Raw genomic sequence first — 8,127 nt, forward strand, 5'->3', positions numbered from 1 at the left:
TTTGATTAAACATCGATAACTCTCGGTTTCGTTTTTTTCTGGGACGCACTGGAGAGCTAGAAAGAGAAAATGTGCGCTATATGGTGCACGTCAGTGTTTTGGTGTGTAAGAAAAAGAAAAAGAAAGAGAGAGAGACGGGGAGAGAGAAAAGGAGGAAGGGGGAGAGAAAGGGGATGAGAGGGAAGAGAGATAGAGAGAGAATAGGAGAGGAGGACGGGAGAGAGAGAGAGAGAGAGAGAAGGGGAGAGGCGGTGGAAAAGAGAGAGGGTGGGGGAGTATGACAGTTGAGGAAAAAGCTAGAGTTCGTTATGAGCGGGAAAGAGAGAGAGAGAGAGGGGGGATAGGGAGAATACTATAATTATAAAATAATGTGTTAATATGGCTTGGTTTTGAATTACAAAGCAAAAGAATAAATGAAGCAAATAAAAATACATGAAAATGTACAGCATGAATTCATCATGAGATAGGGAGGAACATAAAAAGGGATTAGAAAAGAGTTGGCTAATCCCATTTGAACATGTGTACAAGAAAAGAAAAAAGAAAAGAACTGGGCTGTAGGGAAAGGAAGAAAGTTTTGTTTTCTAATTCAATTTCAACATTCTTCCACAAATGCTAGAACACAACATGCATAAGAATACATACACACAAACCATGGAAAGATAAGAAATACGTTCAGGAGAAAACGTAGGTTTCGTCAATAATATGTACATGTAATGGAAAGGGGAAGTAGGAAGCCGGAAAGTAAAAATTATTTGATTGCGTAGTTTAACAACGTGTTTGAATGAAATAAGAAGATACACACTAACTTAATATTTGTGTAGATAAAAGTACTGGCTTGTGAACAAATACACCACAGTGGGAGATTGACCCAGATTGTACGTCACAGATACGTCACTAATATCTCAAATCAAATATTTACCTAAAAGAAACCCATTTAATTGTGCCGAGCTGATTGTAGTTCTGTTTGTATTCTATTTCACTTCCTCTTTCTTTTTGTTACCGAAACTCAATAAGCAAACTTGTTTCGTTCGGGCTTAATACCTTATTCACACCAATGAGACCAACACCAGACAGAAAACAGACCAAACAGAACATTGCATTAATAATAATGATAGTAATCTGGATTTATGTAGCGCTTCATACGAAATACCGTTTCTAAGCGCTTTACAGATATTTTTGACCCCGATCATTGGATTAATTCACGCACAATGTGCACCATCTCTACTCTCTGGGGATTATTCCTACAATATGGTCACCATGAGGGCATGTAGTAATTACTAACATGAAGCCTATTGTCATCCTACATGTCCCCATTTCTCTCGTAGATAGTAATGGCAAATGTAGATCAATGCCTTACCAAATAACATTAGTGCCGTTACGGGGATCAAACCCACGACCTTCACATTTTAGTTCAATTGCTTGAACCACTCGACTACGCCACCTCTAAAGGCTAAGAGTCTGTCTGTGTGGAGTCGGTTTGGCGGTGTGACTGACGTATTAGAGTGTATACACTGTGGAATGTGTTTGTTTGAAAAATTCTATCAGAATGGTGGTTGTCGCTTTTCCCCCTCTATTACAAAAGGAAAATGTGTACATGAATGGTAATTGCGCACAACAAAGCGTGTTCACTTTGATATAAGATATATAAATGAGAGGCGTATTTTACTTCACGTCATTATAAAAAAAAGCCTTCTGTTTACCGCTTCGTATCTGAACGAGGCTTTACTGTGTTTTACCTCGAAAGCAAAGAGGAACTATATATCAATACATTAGGTCTGCACGTGATAATCTTTCCTCTGTGACTTAATCCTTCACATCAAAATCCTGTATTGAAATCCACTGGTTTCGTTTCTGTTCAGAATCTTAAGAGGAAATATTAAATTTCAAGTGTGCAATCAATGTCGTTGATATTTATGTTAGATAAAGTAGACTCCTGGTCACGTGATTGCACTGTGAAAGAAAGTATCTGGAAGGATTGTGTAAAGGTTGAAAATGCATTACTTGAGGCGTACAGTGAGGTTTTGGAATGATACAATTGAACAGAAATTGACCCTTTCTTGTGAAAGATTACATGCATCGAACACAGAAATTGGTTTATGGGACTACACATATATATTCGGTCGAACATTTCAAGCTATTCCTCGTCATATTATCGGACACGAGGGCATTTAAGGACCACTCCTTTCCATTGGACGTTTCTACATGATATTCTTCCAAACAACTAAATTTAAAAAGAATTCAAGAAATCTCACGAAGTATATTTTCTCGTTATCAAGACTCAACCTTTTCTGGAAATACAATACCAAAAAGATTAAAGTCAACACGTCTCAAGCATTTTAGTAGGGACGGTCAAAGGGACTTCCCCCTTTTCACAGAACCATTTCATAAAGGCAGTCCAGTTATAACACTTGTTCGACGATCACGTGGATCCAGTGGATCTATCAAATATTGGACATGCACAAGAGCAATAGACCATGCATCAAAACAAATAACTAATGCCACGGAATGGCATGACAAGCTTTGGAGTGCTGATATCAAACTGAGCACCCACAAGCGTTCTGAAACTTTTTGTTTGGCGTGTATTGTGAATAAGTGTTTAACATAACAATAGCAATAGATGATGTATCAAAGCAGAAAAATGATACCACACAAAAGCAGTAAAAGCCTTTGACTGCTCTATTGTGATTAAGTCTCGCGGAACGAACACAATACATCTACATGTACATAATATCGGTATGATATGATCATTCCATACGGGATATATGAAAAGGAATAAACACGGTAGAAACTCAGTCAGACTTGTTCTCTGGTTAAGGACTGTTCATAATAGCCAGGAATACGACAAGACACAAGTGCTGCATATACGTCATAATAAGTGCTTTCAGCCATTTCCTTCTTCTGATACTGCTTTCCTGACATATCGCCAGAATGAAGTTTACGTCATATCAATTCATATTTGTCGTCATTCACGTAGTCACCTCGTCTCACTCTATCTGTAAGTATATGTTAGAAAGGCAGTCATTCTATGAAGGGAAGTCATCCAGAAATAATCAAAGGGTTTTCCTAAATAGAGCCATATAATATATATGTATAGATAACGTTTATTTTATGACTGATGTCAGTGAGCTAACAACGTTGGTCTGAGGGAAAATAGATTCCTGTGTTTCGTTTATGTAGTCTCATGTTTCTTGGCTTATCTTAATCATATCTAATTTAGTTTCTTTAAATAAAAGGTTTATATGATACAGTGTCATAGGTTTGGGGGTACGTGCCCCCCTTCAACTCCTTCAATGACGAAAAGAAGAGAGAGGGGAGGAGGTAGAGAGAGAGAGAGAGAGAGAGAAAGAGAGAGAGGGGGGGAGAGAGAGAGAGAGAGAGAGAGAAAGAGAGAGAGAGAGGGGTAAAGAGAGAGAGAGAGGGGTAAAGAGAGAGAGAATGAGAAGGAGAAACCGGGAAAGAGAGAGAGAGAGATGAGAGAGAGAAAGAGAGGTAAAGAGAGAGAGAAAGAGAGAGGTAAAGAGAGAGAGAATGAGAAGGAGAAACCGGGATAGAGAGAGAGAGAGAGAGGGGTAAAGAGAGAGAGAGAGGTAAAGAGAGAGAGAATGAGAAGGAGAAACCGGGATAGAGAGAGAGAGAGAGAGGGGTAAAGAGAGAGAGAGAGGTAAAGAGAGAGAGAATGAGAAGGAGAAACCGGGATAGAGAGAGCTAGAGAGAGATGAGAGAGAGAAAGATGGGATAGAAAGATGAGAAAAATGAGATGAAAAGAAAAATCATATGAGCCACCCCCCCCCCCCCCCCCCCCCCTTCTCACATCGCCATACCCGATGTCTTTGTTAACTCGTATTCCTTTCTACCTCACGAAACACCGATAAATAATATTTTCTATTCAAACAGTATTGTGTGTGTATTGAACTTGTAAGCTCTATTTGCAATATACCCAAGCACGAGGCTATGTCATCATGCTAAATGTGCTTACGGCAATACTTTATTTCAGTCGTGGTAATGCTTGGTTCTACCTTTCATAACGACTGCGAAATATGATTTAAAGAGAATACTCTCATATTTGTTTAGCCTAAGATTCATGAGCCTGAGTGTGCAAAGATTATAATCTATTATAACATGATGACGTGGATCCTAAAAAAAATGATTGGTTGAAAGCGTACACGTGACCAGGCATTAATTCTGCCTAACGCGTAATTTGGATAAGGACCGGTCAATAGTAAAATCATGTTATAAAACATCATTTTATAGAATAAATAAAGCATAATCTTATAAACAATTATACACATCATTTGTTCGGGCATTAGTAAAATTACCCACACTCGGTACCTTCAAAACAGTCCAAACAGCCTCGGCTACCGCCTCGGGCATGTTAGACTGTTCCAAAGGTACCTTGTGTGGGTAATTCTTGAAAAATGCCCTCGACGCTATAAATTATTTGTATACTATCGAATGAATATATTAATAATAATGTTAGGAATGTAAATCGTATACAGTAATTAGTCTTATGTTCATGGGTTTCATTCTGACTCTAAAGAGTATGAATCTGTTAATGTGTAACGAAATTCTTTTAATGAAAGTAATTAACAATAATGATGATGATGATGATGATAACAATAATAATAATAATACTGAAAATAATTTTGGAAACAATTATAATAAAACTAATAATTATATTTTTGATAACAATAATAACAAAACTAATAATCATATTTATAATAACAAAAACTAGTATTGATGGTAATGATAACAATGATAAAAACTTATTTTTTGGTGTATTTAGCGCTTAAAAGAAAACAAATGTATCTATACGCTTTACAAATATATTACAGAATACGCAAAAACATGATATTTTTGTTAGTACCTCTTTCACGCGAATCAAGTTTATATATCAGGTCAGCATTTGGTTAAATCATGGAGACTGGGCGGGTTTATCTGAGTATTACACGTACAAGTTAAATAACTTTGGAATCAGATAGTTTACATTTCTGGATCTAAGAACATGGGTGGGCTGCTATAAATACAAAGATATACTTAAAGGTATATTAAGTGTACTGATGAATATATGTAATATTTACAGCTACTTAAAGCATGCATAATAGAGCAAAGTAGCATATATGCAATCATGTTTATCCTAACATTCACGAAGCTGTGTTATTATTGACAAATGCAGAAGAAGAGGGAAAAGTCTCTCAAGGTTTTGTGACTAGACTCTGCACTTATATTTGTTATCTACAACCTGAAAATGTGGAATGTTTGTTTTGCGGTCTCTCTTACGTCCTGTGAATAAGGATGTGTTTGGTTTCAATTACTTGTTCAATGAATGCGTTTAATTGTGTGACCACAATTACGTTGAATTTGATCAAGTTGACTGTTGACCTTGATAACTAATATGACTCAATCAACGTTTTTTAAGAGCATTTGTCATAGTATTGTAAACATATGACTGAAGAAAAAGAGCAAAAACGTGTTTTGTATCTTAGCCTGTCTGAGTGAAGGTATAAATTAAGGGAGGTGTCACCACTTTCTACGGGGCACTGCATGTTCTATGTTCTGATATTGGTTGTTGTTTTGTTTTTGTGTATTGAAGTTCATACCTATAAAAGTGATATATACAAAGAAGTTGAAGAGAAATCAACGTATACCATGATAATGATAATTTGATATGTGGCGGAGTTGCAGATGCCGGACTCGTTTCCGCACCCCCTCAATTATCTGGCACACACAGAAGAAAAGCTATGATATATAATAAACTAGAGGTCTTGTGGTCTAATGGAAAAGTCACCGGACTGTAGGTCACTACCGTCTTTTTACCAGACGTTCATCTAAATTTGCCACTCTCCATCCAGGTCAGGTGTCAATTGGTCCGTGATGACATTAAGGGGAAACCTTGTTCCCCCTTAAAGGTATACTTTGTCCCATTGCAGGCCCACCAAATGAAAAGGTTAAGTTCCAACGGCATTTGAAAGACAATACTAATTTAGAACTTCCCTAAAAAAAATGGGGCGGGGGGTTGAAAATGTCTAAGTGGGAAAATAATGACTATTAGCTGTCGAATCGACTTAGGAGCTATATAGCCAGTAAGTAATAGTCTGATTTTTCAGACCATTGTACCGAATTGTCGTACATTTTATGCTGCGCAAAGATTCAATCAGTTTAATTTTGGCCATTACAAGAAGTGGGTTATTGATGTAGACAAATGCTCATGTACCCTTTACAGCTCATTTTATGTATGTTATTACCAAAGATGAAAAAAGCCAGTCAGTCACTCAATAGTTTCTGACAGTGAAGTCTAGCAAATACACAGGTTTTCTTGCATAATTTGTATATTAGGACAATGCTAACGTTTAAATTTCGCAGATAGGACATACATGAAATATTCATAATTCCTGCAAAGTTCTACATAATTTGATGTTGGCTGCAAAAGGGACATAGTATCTTTAAAGGGATAGTTGAGTTCTGTTGCAGAGGGCGCTACACACAAAAAAAAATGATCAAAATCGGTTCAGAGACGGCTGAAATATCCATAAATATAACGATTTCTAATACTTGTGTACCACCACAAATATTAGATAATTTCAAAAAGCCGTTGAAAAAACGAAATAGCGCCTTTTACGTTGTATTTCAGCCAATGCCGATGTTTGCTTTTTGTTGGCATTTTCGTATTGGTTATATTACGCACAACCAGCCGGCCCATGTATTGTTATTTTTAATTAAATAATTAATTAACGGTCACCGTATTTTGGGGGAAATGGGGCTGAATTGGTATGATCTTATTGGCAAAATTCCACACATTTTGGGGTTTAAAATTACCTTCATAGCAATTTTAAAGAGAAGGTTGAGTTCTGGGAAGAGGTGAAAAATAATTTGTGAGCGTTATCATTCTTATTATGCAAGTGTGGAAGAACATCAGATAAGACATGTTACCTGAAAAGCATGACTCTTCAAATGCCTTCATATTCTAAATATGTCATGTAACGTCGTAAAAATCCAGGGTAGGATTTTTACGCCACGTGTTCATGTATTTCCATATACAGCTTTCTGTGTACAGGTAACTTTACCAAGACTTGGCCAAATTTCTTATCATTTTGAGGATTCCAGAACCTTGCAATACACACAAATTCTTATATGCTAGATGATCAACCTTTTCTGGTCGATTCCACACCGTTTCTTTCACAATGCAATCGCATGACCAAAACTCAACTTCATCTTTAAGTTCTAAAAGGGCACTAGAAATTTCATAAATTACAATAAGAGCAATAACCATGCACTTTGAAGGCATTTGCGGTCTGAAAACAGAACTCAACTATCCCTTGAATTGATCCTTGTTCCCCTAGAAAAAGACATCAGAGAGATGAAAACTTTTTTTTTCTAGGAGTGGTATTTGTTTTTGTTTTAATAGAAACTACTTAATCAAAATCAACCAAAGGTAATTTCATTCGCATTTTGCGTCATATATTGAAATGTGCGAGCACAACAGTCATGTGCTAGGTAAACGGAACATGATTTCTATTAGACAACAATAGAATATTGAAATTGCCCATGAGTTGATTTCTCGGAAGTAGTTGTGATCATTTTTCTATAATATATCCTCTCCACAGGTTTGATTTCAGCTAGCTGTGCCATGCCAAACCCCATACCTAACACCATAACAAACTTACCAAACCAAACGCTGGATACAGGTTCTTATATCACATGGCAATGCAGTGATGGATACATGATGGATGGCCTGACAAACACTGCTGTGTGGGTGTGCTTAGAGGACGGGTCTTGGCTGGGTCATAAACCCACTTGCAAAGGTAATGGCTTCACATGCTCAAATAAATCAATCTAAATCAGCGCATTATATAGAGATTAAAACAAAAATATATATGTTACTATGAATTGAGAAGGAAAAAAAACACATTGCATGACTTAAGTTTACAAATAATAGACATGTATCAAACTGTATATGAAAGATATTGTATTTGTGTCTTATAGTTTTTGATAACTCATCTTTATTAATTATGATTTACATTGGCTCTTACATTGTACCTACAACAATTTCCAGAAAAATTATACATTTCTTCTTCTGTGAAGTAATTAAAATTGGTATGATATTCACTCGTACTGTTAATAAGCGGTATG

The sequence above is a fragment of the Strongylocentrotus purpuratus genome, unplaced genomic scaffold (assembly GCF_000002235.5).
Source record: "Strongylocentrotus purpuratus isolate Spur 01 unplaced genomic scaffold, Spur_5.0 spur5_scaffold_1, whole genome shotgun sequence".
Classification (NCBI taxonomy): Eukaryota; Metazoa; Echinodermata; class Echinoidea; order Camarodonta; family Strongylocentrotidae; genus Strongylocentrotus; species Strongylocentrotus purpuratus.